Below are 19899 nucleotides of genomic sequence, written 5' to 3'. Positions count from 1 at the left end.
GGGCTTAGAGAAAGGATCACGATGAAGATTGTAGTGGTCCACTATGAAAGGGGCCAGAGGGCACGTAGTTTCTACAAAAGACTCCATAAACAAATAAACCACGCATGTCACAAACTGAAAGCTAAGTGCAACCACAGGATTGGAAGACAATGCACTGTCGCCGTATAAATAGAAACAAAGGTTTATTTGCTTAATGTGAAGCTTTGCAGCCTGTATTTACAGCCCATAAAATAGTTCTTCATAATTAATCAGAGATAAAGAGGGAGAGAGAGAGACAGAGAGAGAAAAGAGAGAGAGAGAGAAGAGAGAGAGAGAACAAGCACAGGCAAGCTTGCTAGCTCAAGCTACCGCCTGGAAAACGGAAATGTTCAGTGTGCACAGAAGCTTGCACATTTCACGCTGACATCTCACTACCATGTTTTCCAACATGGTAGTGGTTAGGTAATGCTGATAATTTTCTTTCTTTCTTTCTTTCTCTCTTTCTTTCTTTCTTTCTTTCTTTCTTTTTTTTACCTTTGCTATCTTCATTTTTGTTTTGGCTTTATTATATTTTGTTTTATTTTTACTCTTTCTTCCCTCTTTATCTCCCTCCTCCCTCCCTTTCTTTTCTTTCTTTTTCTTCTTTATCTTTCACTCTTTCTCTATCTCCTTTCCTTTTGTCTTTCTTTATCTCATTTTTAAGAAGTTGGTTTTTTTTTTTTTTTGTTTGTTTGTTTTTTGGTGATGGAAAAGGATGTTGGTTTTTCTCAGAACAAGGAGCTGGAATTGAGGTACAGATCAATAGCATCCTTGTTGAAGTGGCTGTCACTTGAATTCTTTGGAAATCATTGGAGAAAACAGAAAGAAACTGAAACGGTAGGCTCCAGTTTTTAATGAATTAGATCTTATCTGTATCTTTTACCATTAATATCTAGAACTGTTCTCTTCACACCAAGTTCTGGGTAATCTGTCAGATCTAAGGGTGGTATGGATATCATGAACCTGGACCATCCTTGTATGTCATTTCCTTAGTATTTGCACAAACAAAAATAATTATACACTTGATTGCTTAATATGGGAAGGGGGAGGTAACTTTTAAAGGGGATAAATTTAAGTTTGACATGGAGAGGTTTTTTTCTAATGTGTTTCACTCAATTGATATTGAATAAAATAGCCCTGTGAACATTTGTAATTTAAGCAACTCTATATTAAGTAGAGTTACTTGCAGAACATGCAGGATGTTTTTTTATCTACTCTTAGTTATAACTTTTTGGAGGTGATAGTTTCTCTGATAAATGATTTAAATGGTTAGATTTCTGTTATTTTCAAAATGAGCTATGATTAAAAAATAAGAACTATAATGTCTCAGGACATTTACCAACATGAATATATATTCTTATCAGCTTGTAAAAGTTATACATTTTTACTGTAAAAGTGAATTGTAATTAATGTTAAGTGTAAAGATTCTGCTTTCAAAGAAAGCACTCCAGAACAACAACAACAACAACAACAACAATAACAAACAACAATAACAAAAACATGTTTATAATGAGAGAGGAGAAATAAGAAGACAAGAGACTTATTTACTCTGTTTCTCATACATAAGCTTTATCTATCAGAATAAATCAGTACATTACAATCAATAATGGGTTAAATGATTTTATATTAAATTTACATTTTTAGATACTCATCATCAACATATTTTGACAAAATGTAAGTAAAATTGTTTTCTGGTTTGCGTGTTGCTTTTCTTTTATGCTCAAGTAGAAAATATTGAGGAAGGCACCTTCTAACTTTAAACCCAATGATAAGGCTATCAGTAGCATGTAACGTCTAGAAGCTGCATTTAGAGATTTTAAAAAAGGAAAGGATGTATGTCCATGGTGCAACATGACCCAAGATAAAAATCTCAAATGATTTTCTGCTCCTTCCTTTCTCTACTGTCAACAGTGGTGTCCTTGGACTTCGTTTTGTTTTTTAATTTCTTTTTCATGGACTTTATTTTATACTGCTCTAATCTTTCCAGGGAAGTAAAAAAGTTATTATTTTATTCAACTAGAGCTAAATTTGTTAGAGAGCTTTGGGTCATTCAGCAAGGAGTATTTCTTTCAGGCAGCTGCTGTAAATATCAGGTATTGTGGCAAAGGCATTAATCTTATAGATGGGATTCAAGTTTTTCATCCCAAGGAAAGATTCCACCAGCCACATTAGTAAATATCTGGATCACATGAAAGTCATCCTCCAGGAACTTTGTATCAGAGGGGGTATTTTTTTATTATAGAAAATATTCTTTGTACTTGTAAACACATGTACTGCTCTCTCTTACTGTATGTTTTCAATAGTTACATTTCTGTGAGACAAGAATCATTTAATATACCAATTCTGTGTGGGCTGGTACAGTATGGTACAGAATATTGTAAAGGTGAATAAATACAAAGTGGGACATTGATTCCTCCAAAAATCTCACTGAATTTTCACCTAGAGACTCTTAGGAATGAATGAACTCAATTTTCCCCCTGTGTACTAGGTAAGTGAAATGAAAAGTAGAAAGAAGCATGCTTTATACTTTCCTTTTATAGACACTATTAGCACCAATCAGATGCTCAGAACCGAAAAGGAAATTAAACTCTTTCTTCTGACCCTTGCCTAATCCTGAAAGAAAGAACTACAGATAGTGCTGTTTCCCTTGCCCATTAAAGTTACATCCCAAAAGCCTTTGTCTTGTGACATAGGTCTAGAGAATCAGTCTGCAGACCACGAGTTAAAGGAAATTATTAGAAACGGATTCAAAACCTGTCACTTACAGGAGCAATGGAAAAACACCTAAGACTCTTTTATGCTTTGAAAAGTGACATCGATTGACAGTTTGCATTTTAAAGATTCAGAGAATTGAAGTGACCGAACCAAGTACCTCTGTGAGTCTATGACAGAGAAAAGACTGCAACTTAGGTCTCTGATACCTCATCAGTGCTCATTTTACTTTTTTATTACTGCTGAATAAGGCTTAAGGATTAAGAGCCATATGTATTAATCATTGGGAAATGTTAAAGATGTCCTTTTGAAATCACTCAAGAATGAAGGGGCACACTTCAGGCTTCTCCCAAGGGCCCTGATAATTTAGCAAATTTTGCTTTGCTGGGCTTTAATATGGTTTTCTTGCAAGAATAGGAGAAAATTATTCTACTGTTCCCACAGAAAAAAACCCAAAATTAAAATGAATTAAACAAAATGATATAATAAACATTAATACAGACATGTCCATGTACTGGATGCTTTTGTGCATTATTATGTGCAAGTGCAAAAGTTTGGGCAAGCTATAAAACATCAGAAAGTACTCAGGAAGTTCTGAGGTCTAGGATATTCCAAATTTGAGAAAGGAGTAAAGATTACAGGGTAAAAATAAAGGTAAAACAGCCTTAGAATAAAGTGTGAGGAAGTTAATATTATAATAACTGGTAGTATGTGAATACAGAAAAGGGTATAGTCATTATTGCCTTGATTATTACTGCTTATCATATAACAGCATAATATCTGGGACTTGAAAATTAAAGTGGGTTTTCTTGGTATAGTCATTGAAAGATAATCCATAGAGGAGAGTGTGCTTCAGAGGAATAACTTTTACTTGTAGCAATGACTGCCTTAGTATCAGCCAGAAATCAAGATGCAGACAGAGTTCCTGAGAAATCATCAGAAGTACAGGAATTTAACCAAAATCAAGTCTGGGGATGGGTACGGGCCAAGAACTTCACTAAATCTAACTAGCTAGTGAGGAAACAGAAGTTTAAACCATTGGCCATGATCGGCAGGTGGATCATGAAAAGCATGATTTGAGCCCAGAACATGAGCCAATGCTGTCCATTTAGGCTCAAATGTATCTTGGACAGCATAATTAATATCTCACTAGGTACCTAAAATATATGCAATTTAAGTCATGAACTCAAAAAGCCCTTCAATTCCTTCCTTACTTCTTGAAAATATATTCGTTTCTTCCAAAAGCTTTTGCTCAATGCCACACTATTTATGAAAGGGAATGGCAAGGCTTCTTCCACATTCTCAGAAGCAGAAGAGAGCATGTAATTTAGTTATAATTATAGTTACTCAGTTAAAACTCTTTTCAGCTTTACTTGGTAGATCATATTCAGATATTTCTCATAAGCTAATAACATATTACCAGATATTTCTTTTTTAAATGTTTTTTTTTTTAATTCCAGTTACCTAAGATATAGTATAGTATTAGTTGCAGGTATAAAGTTTAGTGATCCAACACCTCCATACAACACTCCATGCTCATCACAAGTGCACTCCTTTATTACCATCAGCTATTTAACTCATTCCTCCACCCACTTCCCCTTGTGTAACCATCACTTTGTTCTCTATAGTCAAGAGTCTAATCCTTAGTTTGTCTCCCTCTATTTTTCCCTATGCTCCTTTGTTTTGTTTCTTAAATTCCACTTATGAATGAAAACATACAGTATCTGTCTTTTGCTGATTGACTTATTTCACTTAGCATAATCCCAAATTCCTTTCATTTCATTGTGAATGACAAGATTTCATTCTTTTTGATGGCTGAGTAATATTCCATTATATGTATGAAAATATAATGGTGTGATATCTATGCACCACATCTTCTTTATCCATTCATCAGTCAATGGACACTTGACTGAATATACGTATATGTATATGTATATGTATATGTATATGTATGTAGATTGATTTGGGTAGTATAGACATTTTAACAATGTTTGTTATTCCAATCTATGAGCATGGAATGTCTTTCCATGTTTTTGTGTTGTCTGCAATTTCTTTCATAGTTTTTTTTCATAGTTTTCTTTTTATAGTTTTTAGAGTACACGTTTCCCCCCTCTTTTACCAGATATTTCTTATAGGTTAATGACTTATTTTTATATGCTAAAATAATTCTTACACTTTATTTATAGGATAACATTAATGATACTTATTTACTGTTTGGAATATCTACTCATTTTTAGGTGATACAAGGTGACCTGTGAGTTGGTTCTTTATTTTTTCAAGTTTATTTATTAATTTTGAGAGAGAGTGAGCATATATGCAAGTGAGTGGGGGAAGAAAAGAGAGATAGAGGGAGAGAGAGAGAATCCCAAGCATGCTCCACACTTCCAGTGTAGAGCATGACGCAGGTCTCAAACTTACAAACTGTGAGATCATGACCTGAGCCAAAATCAAGAGTCTGATGTTTAACTGACTGAGACACCCAGGCACCCCAAGTTCTTTAAAACTGAAAATCTGTTACACTGAGTGGTTCCTCTATGTTGAGTGTGTCAGACCAAATGGTGTGCCAGAAAATAAATGACATCTAAAAGATCGATTGATTTATTATTTATCAAATGTGTTTTTTCAACAGCCATTTAATTCCAAACCTCCAGAAGAAAATGTTTTCTTGACATTTGTGATTGATGTCACATCAATATGTATAAATAGAGACACCCTGATTACAAAGGTGAATAAAGTAGCAAGACAGTGACTACAAACTATAGAAAAAAATTTTGTTTTAAATTAAGCTTCACAATTTATGACTTCAAGTTATATTACAAACCTTAATGATCATACAGTATTCTGCTGCCACAAAAATAGACACATCAATCAATGGAAAAGGATAGAAAACCCAGAAATGAACCCACAACTATATGGAAAAAATATCCAATGGGAAAAAGAGAGTTTCTTCAAAAATTGGTGTTGGGAAAAATGAACAGCAACGTGCAAAAAAAAAATAAATAAATAAATAAATAAATAAAAAGAAAAGAAAAGAAACTGGACCACTTTTTTACACCATACACAAAACTAAATTCAAAATGGATTAAATACCTGAATGTGTTGACTTGAAATCATGAAAGTTTTAGGAGATCACACAGGCAGTAACCGCTTTGATATTGGCCATAGCAACTTCTTTCTAGATATATCTCCCGAGGCAAAGGAGACAAAAGCAAAAATAAACTTCTGGGATTTCATAAAAATAAAAAACTGCTGCACAGCAAAGGAAACAATCATGAAAACCTAGAGGGAACCTAAAGAATGAGAAAAGATATTTGCAAATGACATATCTGATAAAGGTTTACTATCCAAAATATATAAAGAAATTATAAAACTAAACCCTACAAAATAGAATAATCCAATTAAAAATGAGCAGAAGACATGAATAGACATTTTTCCAAAGAAGACATATAGGTGGCCAACAGTCACATGAAAAAAATGCTCAACATCATTGATCATCAGGGAAATAGAAATCAAAACTACAATGAGATATCATGTCACACCTGTCAGAATGGCTAAATTCAACAACACAAGAAACAACAGGCATTGGGAAAGATGTGGAGAAAGAGGATCTCTTTTGGTAAGAAGGCAAACTGGTGCAGCCACTCTGGAAAATAGCATGGAAGTTCCTCAAAAAGTTAAAAATATTTCCCTGATAAGGAGCGACGTTGAACATCTTTTCATGTGCCTGTTGGCCATCCGGATGTCTTCTTTAGAGAAGTGTCTTTTCATGTTTTCTGCCCATTTCTTCACTGGGTTATTTGCTTTTCGGGTGTGGAGTTTGGTGAGCTCTTTATAGATTTTGGATACTAGCCCTTTGTCCGATATGTCATTTGCAAATATCTTTTCCCATTCCGTTGGTTGCCTTTTAGTTTTGCTGGTTGTTTCCTTTGCTGTGCAGAAGCTTTTTATCTTCATAAGGTCCCAGTAATTCACCTTTGCTTTTAATTCCCTTGCCTTTGGGGATGTGTCGAGTAAGAGATTGCTACGGCCGGTGGGAATGCAAATTGGTGCAGCCGCTCTGGAAAGCAGTGTGGAGGTTCCTCAGAAAATTAAAAATAGACCTACCCTATGACCCAGCAATAGCACTGCTAGGAATTTACCCAAGGGATACAGGAGTGCTGATGCATAGGGGCACTTGTCCCCAATGTTTATAGCAGCACTTTCAACAATAGCCAAATTATGGAAAGAGCCTAAATGTCCATCAACTGATGAATGGATAAAGAAATTGTGGTTTATATACACAATGGAATACTACATGGCAATGAGAAAGAATTAAATATGGCCTTTTGTAGCAACGTGGATGGAACTGGAGAGTGTGATGCTAAGTGAAATAAGCCATACAGAGAAAGACAGATACCATATGGTTTCACTCTTATGTGGATCCTGAGAAACTTAACAGAAACCCATGGGAAAGGGAAGGAAACAAAAAAAAGAGGTTAGAGAGGGAGAGAGCCAAAACATAAGAGACTGTTAAAAACTGAGAACAAACTGAGGGTTGATGGGGGGTGGGAGGGCGGGGAGGGTGGGTGATGGGTATTGAGGAGGGCACCTTTTGGGATGAGCACTGGGTGTTGTATGGAAACCAATTTGACAATAAATTTCATATATTAAAAAAAAAGTTAAAAATAGAACTACCCTGTGATCGACCTATTGAACTACTAAGTATTTACCTAAAGAATACAAAACTACTAATTCAAAGGGATACATGCACCCTGATGTCTATAGCAGCGTTATCTACAATAGAAAAATTATGGAAACAACACAAGTGTCCAGTGACTGATGAATGTATAAAGTGAATGTACACACACAGACACGCCATATGTATATGTAATGGAATATTAGTCATAAAAAAAGAATGAAATCTTGCCACTTGCAATGATGTGGATGGAATTAGAGAGTATTATGCTTAGGAAATCAGTCAGAGAAAGAAAAATACCACATGATTTTATTCATATGTGGAATTTAAGAAACAAAAAAAATGAGAAACTGACTCGTGTAGAGAACAAACTGATGGTTATCAGAGGGAAGGTGGATGGTGGGATGGGTAAAATAGGTCATGGGGATTAATATGTACCAATTTCAAAATTGGTTATTCTTTTCTTATATTGAAGCCATGTGAACTAAGAAGTATGGGGGAGTAAAACAGATAAAATAGGGAATAAAGTAGATTAAAAATGGGGATCATAGAAAGCATAGATAAAATACTTTCTCTTCAACCAATATTTACTGTGTTTACTATTTTTCAAGTGTAGTATGGTTAATAATTGGAGTTTTTTTCCATAGGACCAAGGATTTGTAGTTACAGGATGACTGTCACAGGTTCAGAATACAATATATGGCTATATTACAGACAGAATTAATGAAATCTAATTCACATACTTAAGTTTAGGAGCTCAGTGTTGTAACCATCTGACCCAACCATCAACAGAACTCTGAGAAACTAACTAACTAGCTAACTAACTAACAGGTACAAGGTTTTAGGATAGTCTGTCTCATGATTATGTGGTTATTCCCCACATCCTCCTGCTCTCTATACCCCACCCTCCATGTCTATGCTTTCTTATCTAAGAGGAAGTAGAGGAAGAACCTTGAGACATGCATCCCTGAACTCTGTTCTAAATTATATTTTCGGCAAGCACGAATCAGAAATTTGAGCTTTAGATTGTACTCTTTTGGGACTGGCTAGGGGTATAAACCTGAACAAAGGAGTAAACTTCCTCATTTTTCAGTTTCACTATTTGTGAGAATAGTATGATTGAGGGCACCTCTCTTTCAGGGGTATTAATCACCATGCAAATACCTAATAGATACTTCTAATTACTTTGTTTAGAATTCTTCCTTAAAATTTGCAAAATGTCATGTGCAACTGGATTGAAATAAACTGGAAAAGTTAGGTTACACCTGCCTTCCACCTGTCAGATTTCTTTCAGCACATGGAAACATTATGCTTGGTCAAACTTCAACCTTAAATTATTTATAAGGAACATAACTGTTATAAGGTTTAAAGATGAAAAAATGAGAAATAGAAATATGAGTTTTATGGTTTAATAAAATAACTGCTTTTAGAAAGGCCATATGGAATGACCCAACCATATTAAAAACTGTGCTGGGTTTTTACCCTACATTTATGGCAGCTTTCTATAGAGCTTAGCACTTGACTTGCTCAATTTAGCAATCGATTTTGTTCAATTTCTCTCTCATTTTGTGTATTGTGTTGCTGCTGACAGTCCACCAGTTTTCAAGTAGAGAGGCATGTCTTCTTTTTCTCTCCAGCATGGTAACTTGATTTACAACAAGGTATTGCTCATCTCTTCACTTAATTCTTTTTCCCTAGACTGATAATGTAGCAAATTGTAGCAGCAGGAAAGGACTGGAAAAAAAAGAACATTTGTCCCATTTTCGTTACTTTATCCAGTCTTGCATGCCAGTGAAAAATGGATGTCTGTATGTCTGTGTTTCTGTATGTAGGAATGGGGATAAAGAGAGAGGGAAGAGACAGGAATAGGTGTTGATTTTTTTTCTGCATGTAGTAAGAACACTGGCTCTTATTGCATTGAAGAAACAAAAATGAAGGACATGTGTTTTCAATGATTTACACACTGGTGTCTATTTAAAGATTGACAGCCCTTAATAAAGTAAACAAAGCTTACATCCAAATGGTCTGACTATATGAGGACTAAAGTATCCACTAACATATTAGAGAGTGTAGAGTTGGAAGTGTGATGTGGATAAAAGAACCCAAAGCTTTTTACCTAAAATGTACGTTCTAGTAGTGGCTTTGCCATTAAGTTGTTATGCAACTAAGAAGGGATACCTTGCTTTCTCTAGCCCTCAGTTACTTTGTTTCTTAACAACAAAGCATTAATATAGATTAATAGATTATTAATAAATAATTCTAAAATTTAATATTTTAAAAAAAATATTCAATCACTTCTACCAGCAATTGAAAAAAAATATATAATAAGGCTTATTGAATTGTCAGCATACTGACAAAAGAAAAAAAAAAAAAAAAAGAAAAACTGCGTACTGCTCCAGATGCTCAAGACGATTGTGTTGACTGAACTTGTTGAATTATTTACTCCATGTGTAGGCTGATGAGAAAGTTTAGTATAATATATGAAGGGTACAAATTATTTAAAACCTCTCCCTTACTCTCCTCCCTTGGTACTGTCCTCCGTTTTTCTTGGATCTGTGATGGTTCCCATGAATTATTTAAAACAAGACTACTGGGGGCACCTGGGTGGCTCAGTCAGTTAGGTGTGTGACTTTAGCTCAGGTCATGATCTTATGGTTCATGGGTTTGAGCCCTGTGTCAGGCTCTGTGCTGACAGCTCAGAGCCTGGAGCCTGCTTTGGATTCTGTCTCCCTCTCTCTCTGCCCCTCTCCAACTCGTTCTCTCTCTCTCTCTCTCCCTCTCAAAAATAAACATTAAAAAAATTTAAAAATTATAAAAATAAAAGACTCCTGGGAAAGTGCCTGCATGGTCTCAGTGAAGTTTGTGCATAACATCTTCTACTTCTTGGTCATGGATACATTAGCTTAAATCCACTGATAAAATCTCAGTCTTTTTGAGCTTAAAAAATAGAGACACTGTCTTTATTTCGCTTAGCATTATATCTTCTAGGTCAGTTAATGTTGTTGCAAATGGTAAGATCACATTATTTTTTATGGATGAGTAATATCACTTTCTATACCTTTTTTTAATCCATTAACTAAGGATAGGCACTTGGGTTGCTTTCATATCTTGGCTATTGTAAATAATGCTGCAATAAACATAGGGGTATATATATCTTTTAGAATTAGTGTTTTCTTTTTCTTTGGGCAAATACCCAGTAGTGGAATTATTGTATCTATTGTAATTATATTTTTAATTACTTCAAGGAATTTCCACACTTTTTTTCACAGTGGCTGCACCAATTTGCAGTCCCACCAACAGTGCTCAAGTGTTTATTTTTTTTCACATCATCACCAACACTTGTTATTTATTGTACTTTTGAGTTTAGCCATTCTGACATGTGTAAGGTGATATCTCATTGTGGTTGTGATTTATATTTCCCTGATGATTAATGATGTTGAGCATCTTTCCATGTGTCTGCTGGTCATCTGTATGTCTTCTTTGGAAAAAAGTTTTTAGGTCCTCTGCCCATTGTTAACCAGATCATTTTTTTGTGTGTTGAGTTGTATAGGTCCTTAATATATTTTGGAAATAACCCATTATTATTCATATCATTTTCAAATAACTTCTCCCTTTCAGTAGGTTGCTTTTTTGTTTTGTTGATGGTTTCCTTCACTGTGTGAAAGTCTTGTATTTTGGTGTAGCCCCAACAATTTAATTTTGCTTTTGTTTCACTTGCCAGATGAAACATACCTAGGAAAATGTTGTTATGGCCCATGTCAAAGAAATTACTGTCTATGTTTTCTTCAAGGAATGTTATGGTTTCAGGTCTCACATTTAGGTCTTTAATCCATTTTGAGTTTATTTTTGTATATAGTGTAAGGAAGTCGTCCAAATTCATTCTTTTTCATGTAGCTGTCCAGGTTTCTTAACACCATATCTTTCCGAATATATATTCTTCTCTCCTTTGTCATAGCTTAATTGTTAACAATGTGTGGATTTGTTTCTGGGCTGTGTATTCTACTCCACTGATCTCTATCTATTTTTGTCCCAGTACCATGTTGTTTTGATTATTGCAGCTTCCTAGTATATCTTAAAATCTGGGATTGTGATATCTGCAGTTTTATTCTTCTTTTTCAAGATTGTTTTGTATATTTGGGGTCTTTATTGGTTCCATGTCCAATTTTAGCATTATTTAGTCTAGTTCTGTGAAAAATACTGCTGGTATTTTTTATAGGAAGTGCATTATATGTATAGATTTCTTTGGGTAGTATGGACATTTTAACAATATTTATTCTCCTAATCGGTGAGCAAGAAATATCTTTCCATTTCATTGTGTCATTTTAAGTTTCTTTCATCAGTATTTTATAGTTTTAGAGTACATATTTAACCTTCTTGGTTAAATTTGTTCCTCGGTGTTTTATTATTTTTGATGCAATTGTAATTGGGATTGTTTTCTTAATTTATCTTTCTTCTACTTCATTAATAGTGTACAGAAATGCAAAAGATTTCTTTATATTAATTTTGTTTCCTGAAAATTTGCTGAATTCATTTATCAGTTCTAGCAGTTTTTTGGTAGTATCTTTAGGGTTTTCTATATAGAGTATCATATCATCTGCAAATAGTGCCAGTTTTTTAAATTTATTTTATTTTATTTTTAACATTTGTTTATTTTGGGGACATAGAGAGACAGAGCATGAACGGGGGGAGGGTCAGAGAGAGAGGAAGACACAGAATCTGAAACAGGATCCGGGCTCTGAACTGTCAGCACTGAGCCTGACGCGGGGCTCGAACTCACAGACTGTGAGATCATGACCTGAGCCAAAGTCAGAGGCTTAACTGAGTGAGCCACCCAGGCGCCCCAATAGTGACAGTTTTACTTCTTCCTTACCAATTTGATGCCTTTTTTTCCCTTTTCTGATTACTGTGGATAAGATTTCAAGTACTATGTTGAATAAAAGTGGCGAGAATGGATATCCTTGTTTTGTTCCAAATATTAGAAAAAAAACCTCTCAGTTTTTCCCCATTAGGTATGATGTTAGCTGTAGTTTTCATTATATGGCTTTCATTATGTTGAGGTGTGTTCCCTCTAAGCTTACTTTGTTGAAGGTTTTTATCATAAATGGATGCTATACTTTGTCAAATGCTTTGTCTGCATGTATTGAGTTGAACATATGGCTTTTATCCTTTCTCCTGTTAATGTGGTATATCTAATGGATTGATCTGAGAATATCAAAACACACTTGTATCTCAAAAGTAAATTCCCTGATGAGGAGTGACGTTGAGCATCTTTTTATGTGCCTGGGAAGGAAAAAAAAAAGTTAGAGAGGGAGAGAGCCAAACCATAAGAGACTCTTAAAAACAGAATAAACTGAGGGTTGATGGGAGGGTGGGAAGGAGGGGGGTGGGTGATGGGCATTGAGGAGGGCACCTGTTGGACTGAGCACCGGGTGTTGTATGGAAACCAATTTGACAATAAATTTCATATTAAAAAAAAGTAAATCCCACTTGATCATGGTGACTGATTTTTAGCAAAATATTTATTTATTTATTTTGGAGAACACAAGTGGGGGCAGGGCACAGAAAGGGGCACAGAGGATCTGAAGCAGGCTCTGTGCTGACAGACTGACAGCAGTGAGCTCGATGTGGTGCTTGAACTCATGAACCACAAGATCATGACCTTAGCTGAAGTCAGATACTTAACCAACTGGGCCACCCAGGTGCCCTAGTGACTTTTTAAAAGGTATTATTGGACTTGGTTTGCTAATATTATGTTGGAGATTTTTTCATCTAGGCTCATTAGAGATATTGGTCTGTAGTTTTATGTAGTGTATTTAACTGTTTTTAGTATTAGGGCAATGCTGGCCTTATAGAATGAATTTGGAAGCTTTCTTTCCTCTTCTATTTTTTGAAATGCTCTGAGAAGTATAGGTAGTAACTCTTCTTTTAATGTTTGGTAGAATTCACCCATGAAGGCATCTGTTCCTGGACTTTGTCTGCTGGGAGTTTATGATTACTGAGTCCATTTCATTGCTAGCAATCTGTCTTTTCATTTTTTTATTACTTCCTGATTCTATTTAGAAGCGTTATTATTTGCATGGATTTATACATTTCTTCTAGGTTGTACAATTTTTTGGCATACATTTTTTTGTCATGTCAATACAAATTCTTTCTATTTCTCTGGTGTCAGTTGCTATTTCTCTTCATCTGATTTTATTTGCCTTTTTTGTGACTGGCTAAAGGTTTAACAATTTTTTTTCAGTCTTTTCAAAGAAACAGTTCCTAGTTTTATTGATCTGTTTTTTTTTTGTTTTGTTTTGTTTTTTGTTTTTTGTTTTTTTAGTCTCCATGTCATTTATTTCTATTCTAATCATTATTTTTACCTTCCTTCTACTGGCTTTGGGCTTTGATTTTTTTTTATTTTTCTAGCACATTTAAGTGTAAGTTTAGGTTATTTATTTGAAGCTGTTTTTATTCCTTAGGTAAGCCTGTGTTATTATAATCTTCTTTCTCACAACAGCCTTTGCTGCATCCCAAAGATTTTTGACTATTGTGCTTCTATTTTCATTTCTCTCCATTTGTTATTTTATTTTGTCCTTGATTTCTTTAAAAAAATAATGATTATTTAATTTTGAGAGAGAGAGATAGAACATCAGCAGAGGAGGGGTAGAGAGAGAGGGAGACACAGAATCTGAAGTGCAGGGCTTGAACTAATGGACCATGAGATTGTGACCTGAGCTGAAGTTGGATGCTTAACCGACTGAGCCACCCAAGTGCCCCTCTCCTTGATTTCTTGGTTGACCCATTAATGGTTGACTAGCATTTTATTTAGCCTCCACGTATTTGTGTTATTTCAAGATTTTTCTTGTGGTTGATTTCTAGTTTCATACCATTGCTGTTGACAAAGAATCAAGATATGATTTTGACTTTAAAAAAAATGAGGCTTGTTTCCGATTCTGTGTCTCCCTCTCTCTCTGCCCCTCCCCCGTTCATGCTCTGTCTCTCTCTGTCCCAAAAATAAAAATAAAAAAAAATTAAAAAAAAAATGAGGCTTTTTTGTGGCCTAATATGTGATATATTCTGGAAGCTGTAGCATATGCACTTGAAAAGAGTGTGCATTTGACTGCTTTTGAATAAAATGTTCTGAATATGTATTAATTCCATCTTTTCCAATGTATCATTCAAAGCTACTGTTTCCTTGTTGATTTTCTGTCTGGATGATCTATCCATTTTTTTAAGTGAAATGTTAAAGTCCCTTATTGTATTATAGATTTTTGCTTTTATATCTGTTAATACTTGCTTTATTTCTTTGGGTGTTCCCATTCTGAGTCCATAAATATTTACAATTGTTATATATTTTTGTTGATTATTTCATGATTACATGAAAGAATACTTTGTTTTTTTGTTACAATCTTTGTTTTAAAGTGTCCTTTGTTTTTTGTTACAATCTTTGTTTTAAAGTCTATTTTGTTTGATATAAGTACTGCTACCAGTTTTTTTCCCCTTCCATTTGCATGATAAATGTTTTTACATCTTTTCACTTTCAATCTGCAGATTTCTTCAGGTCTGTCATGAGTCTCTTGTATGCAGAATATAGATGGATGTTGCTTTTTTGTACATTTATTTCTCCCTGTGTCTTTGCTCCATTTACTGCATTTATAATCAAAGTAATTATTGATAAGTATGCACTTACTGCCATTTTGTTACTTGTTTTACAGTTGTATTTTTTCCTCTGTTCCTTTTTTTTTTTTTCTTGCTCTCTTCCCTTGTAGTTTGATGGCTTTCTTTAGCGATATGCTTGGGTTCCTCTCAGTATACTTTTTGCAATTCCATTATAGGTTTTTTTATTTGTGGTTACCATTAGGTTTATATACAACACCTTATGTATATAAGAATCTATATTATGTTGATGGTTGCTTAGGTTTAAAACCATTTTAAGTAAGCACTAAATTTTTACTCCACCCTCCATGTTATATATATAGATGTCATACTGTGTATCTTTTTATTATGTGAATTGACTGATTTTTGTTGATATAATTGATTTACTGCTTTTGTGCTTTAACCTCCACACTGGTTTTTATAAGTGATCAATCTATTACTTTTATTATGTTTCTATGTACTTGTAAAAATTTTTCCTCTTCTAATTTTCTCCTGATTATGGCATTTTCTCTCCACTCAAAGAATTTCCTTTAATGTTTCTTGTAAGGTAAGTTTAGTGGTGATGAACTCCTTTAAATTGTGTTTGTCTTGGAAACTCTTTATTAAATTCTCCTTCTATCTTGAATAGTAGCCTTGTTTGATAGAATTTTTTTTCTGCAGTTTTTTTTTCTTTTTTTACAGTTTCTTTTTTTTTTTTACAGTTTTTTTTACACTTTTAAAATATCATCCCACTCCCTGAAAACATTTCTGCTGAAATATCAGCTGACAGCCTTATGGGGTTTCCCTTTTATGTAACTGTTTTTTTTTTCTTGCTCCTTTTAAAGCTCTCTATCACTACTTTTTACCATTTTAATTATTATGTGTCTTGGTGCAAACCTCCTTGGCTTCATTTTGTTGGTAGCTCTCTGTGATTCCTGAATCTGGATATCTGTTTCCTTCCCCACATTAGGGAATTTTTCAGCTTTTTTTTTTTTTTGTCAAATTAACTTTCTGTCCTTTTATTCTCTTTCTTTTCCTTCTGGAATCCATATAATTCCAATATTATTACAACTTATGAAGTCATTGAGTTCCCTTAACCTATTCCCATTTTTTATTAATTTTTTCTTTGCCATTTAGCTTGGTTAGTTTCTATTAACTTGTCTCCCAGGTCTCTGATCTGTTTTCCTATTTCCTCTACTATATATTCTCTCTAGTGTATTTTTAAGTTCAGTTATTGAGTTCCTCATCTCTGACTGGTTCTCTCTCAATCTCTCTCTCTCTCTCTCTCTCTCTCTCTCTTACATTTTCTGTCTCTTTGCCTAAGGTCTCAGGCATATTGCCAATCTCCACTCCATTTAACTCCTTTGCTGTGATTTTTCCCTGCTCTTCTGCTTGGAACATATTCCCCTGTCTCCTCATGTAGTTTAAATTTCTGTGTTTGTTTCTGTGTATTAGGAAGTTCAGTTATGGTCTGATCTTGACAGTAATGGCCTTATGAAGATGAGATCCTGCAGTGCACTGTAGGGCAATGTCTCTTGGTCACTGGAACCAGGTACTTCAGGGGTGTCTTCTATGTGTGTTGCATGCACCTTACTATGGTGGTTGAACTGTGTTTGCCTTAAGTCCAGTAGGCTGTAAGGGCCTACTTTGCCTGTTGTAGGCAGGTTTTTGTCCTTGTACCTTGAAGGGGCCAGTCTAGGGTTGCCTTATTATTATACTTGGGTCAGACCAGATGCCTGCTTTTTTCTGGGGCTGCTTTTGCACTGAACTTCAGAGTGTTCTCCTTACATTGTCCCCTGAGAAGATTTACTTGATGGGTGGAACCTGCAGTCAGACCTAGATGTTTGCCTTCAGTCTGTCTCTTGGGGTTGCAGTGACCCCAAATTAAAAGGGCTTTCTCTTTGTGAAGTTTTGTTGGCAGGTGGAGCTGGCAGTCAGACAAGATATCTGTCCCCATCCCACTGCTGGGGCCATGGTTGGGTTGTGTGTGTAGTTATCTTTCCTTCTCTCCAGGGCAGGATTCACTTTGGAAGGACTACTGTTGAGTGGGTTGGACTGGATAGGCAACTATGCAGAACATGGGGATGGGGCCTGCAGTGTTTGCAAACTAGGTGAAGAGTGTTCAAGTTGGTTTCAGCAGGTATCTGGCTATTTAGGTTGGCAATGGGGAGAGAAGTCATGCCCACCAGTTATTTTGTCTTTGAAGTATTTTAAATATCTTGTTACTCCAGCACATGTTCTGAAATTAGTAAATAAATCTCCTTCCCATATACTTCAGGCACTTTTTAAACTGCTGCTTCTATGTTGTATCTTTCAGGGTGGGTTATTTATTATACTGTCTCTTTAATAGCTGGGATTCAATTTTCCCTCTGGCTCTTCCACAGTTAAAAATGCTGATTTTTAAAGCACCCAGAGTTAAGCTGTTCTTAGTGTAAAAGTGCAAATTTAAGCCCCACTGTTTTTCAAAGTCAAATGTTATGAGGATTCATCTGCCCAGTGCAGGTCCCTTGTATCTAGGGTGCCTGCTGTGGGGCCTATTCCTCTTCTTTTCCATGCTTGTGGTGTCCCTCCCATGTGTGGTTACTCTGACCAGGAGTTTGGTTCATAACCACATTTCTTTCCCTACTACCATTTTTATGTGATCTCTTCTCTAGGATTAACTATGGAAAGTCTGTTTTGCCAAGCTTTGGGTTGTTGCCTGGGTTAGATGCACTGGTGTGGCTATTTGGCGTATTCCTGGGTGGAGGTAAACTTAGGATCCACTTATTTACCTTCTTCCCAGGCTAATCAAATCAAGCTTTGTACTAGTTTTAAACTGTGAGAACTCAAAGGAACTTCAGGGATAATACAGTCTAACTATTAAATTTTACAGATGAAATATTGAGGCCCAGAGATAAAAGTAATTTTTCCAAAGTCATTTCACCAATTAGTGGTAAAGTGAAGACTAGAAGCAGGTGTCCTATGTCTATGACTTGTATTTCCCCCCCATACCCTGCTTTCTCTCAGCTTATGTGTCCTGTCTTGGGAGTTGAAAAAAAAACAGAAAGTAACACAGAATACTTTTAGGGCATATGATTTTTCTAGAAGAAATTGATGAAGTGACCTCCACCATCTTTTTGATATCTTAAATGATTCCCATCCATGAAATATAATAAGTAAAAATATTTTTTTAAGTGCCTGAGAATATTCACCACTTTAATTAAATCTGTTTCTGTCCAGCTGGATTTGTCTGGTGATGTTTATGATTAGCCTGTAACTCTGCTCGGTCACTGAATTCTGTCCCTATGAAATATTGTTCTAGTTTGTCTTCACATATCTGTCCCACTCCAGTAGTATTTGGATAGTCCTGGCTATGCCTTCACATACAACAAAGGACCAGTAGATTTCTTTCCTAGCCCCCATGACAGACTACTATGGATTCTGGGCTCCTGGGAATTCCTTTGGCTTACACTAGTCTATTTTATCCTCACTGCTATTTTTTCTTCATCAAGTCTTTTTAAAGCATTTATTGAGAAGTCCCTGTATACCAAACATCTTATTTATCATATGTTGGAGGCCAGAAGAAAAGGACAAATGATATGTATTGGCATCTATTATGTGCTAAGCACTGTCTTACTGGATTTTACTTGGGATATTTCAGGTAATTTTAACAATACACCCCAGGAGTATACATTATTGTACTCATTGTACAAGAGGAAGAAACTGAGGTTAGGGTAGGGAGAAGAACAGAAAGCAAGTGGTTCAAGATTTCCCAACTGAAGCTGGCATTTTAACTCTAGTCACTTTTAAAGGAGACCGCTCCCCAAGAAGCTTGGAGTCTAGATGAGAAAAGGTTCTTAAAAGGATTAGATCAATACAAATTTGTTTAGGTGGAAGCTATTATGTTGGTTGCCTGCCTTCTATGTTTCCTGCCCACTCCTCTCTTTTGTAGAATTCTCTGCCAACACATGATATAATCTGGATTTTCTATTCTGTTCTATTGATGTATGCATCTATTTTTGTGCTAGTACCATACTATTTCAATTATTACAGCTTTGTAATATAACTTGAAGTCCAGAATTGTGATGTCTCCAGCTTTATTATTCTTTTTCAAGATTGTTTTGCCTATTCTTGGTCTTTTATGGTTCCATATAAAAGTATTATCTAAGGACAGGATCTAGCATTTGTCATTCAAATCCAAAAATGAGATCCCATATTTTAGATTAATTGCCCTCTCACTGGGATATCAAATGTCTCATAGACAGTTTTTTAGAGTAATTATTGAGAGCTACATGGGTATATTTTACGGTAATCACTGAAAGCTAGACAATCTCTTCTGTTTGTCACTTGCATTTTAATATTTAGAATCTTAAAATTTAAATTATTTTTAACAAGATTTTTATGCAGTTTCTAAAGACCTCAAATATCTGTTGAGAAGCTTCCATAATATCCGTTTGTTCTTTAACACAAAATGTATAGATTTTGAATAATGTAGTACAGAGAAAATGGCCTTAAGATATAAGTAAGATACAACTAACTATGGAGGAAAAAGTACTAAGCATCAAGAACAAAAAAGCTGATACACTAACTGAGCTGAAAAGCACAATGCAAAACAACAACAACAAAAAACAAACAAACAACAACAACAACAACAACAAGAACTCTATTGTCCATTACACATGATATGGAAAGATTGAGTTTGTTTAGGGTACTGATATTCCCCCAAGAAAAGCTGCCAGTTTTAAGTTCCTGGACTCCATCTTTAAAGGTGGAAGTCTGGTATTCCAAGTCTATGTGTCCTCAATAAGGAATATGTCTTATTGTTAAGAAGGAGGTTTGGCCCCAGCCAACAAATAGGAAAGAATTTGTAGTTTATTTTTTCTTAAAGAAGCACTTTT

The 19899-nt window shown here is 35.1% G+C and overlaps 1 protein-coding gene across 1 annotated transcript in view; it reads left to right on the top strand.

Moving 5' to 3' along the window:
* Nucleotides 1-387: 387 nt before the first annotated feature.
* GPR174 (G protein-coupled receptor 174) overlaps nt 388-19899 on the top strand; it is a 30206-nt gene continuing 10694 nt past the window's right edge. Inside the window, exons 1-2 of the mRNA XM_040467886.1 lie at nt 388-441; nt 733-855. The gene's annotated coding sequence lies outside the window, so the exon portion shown is untranslated. The remainder of the gene's footprint in view (nt 442-732; nt 856-19899) is intronic.

Source organism: Herpailurus yagouaroundi, unplaced genomic scaffold (assembly GCF_014898765.1).
Source record: "Herpailurus yagouaroundi ecotype Mexico unplaced genomic scaffold, PumYag 67623, whole genome shotgun sequence".
NCBI classification, from domain to species: Eukaryota; Metazoa; Chordata; class Mammalia; order Carnivora; family Felidae; genus Herpailurus; species Herpailurus yagouaroundi.
The sequence above is the reverse complement of the archived record's forward strand: the minus strand, read 5'-3'. Positions and strand labels throughout refer to the sequence as shown.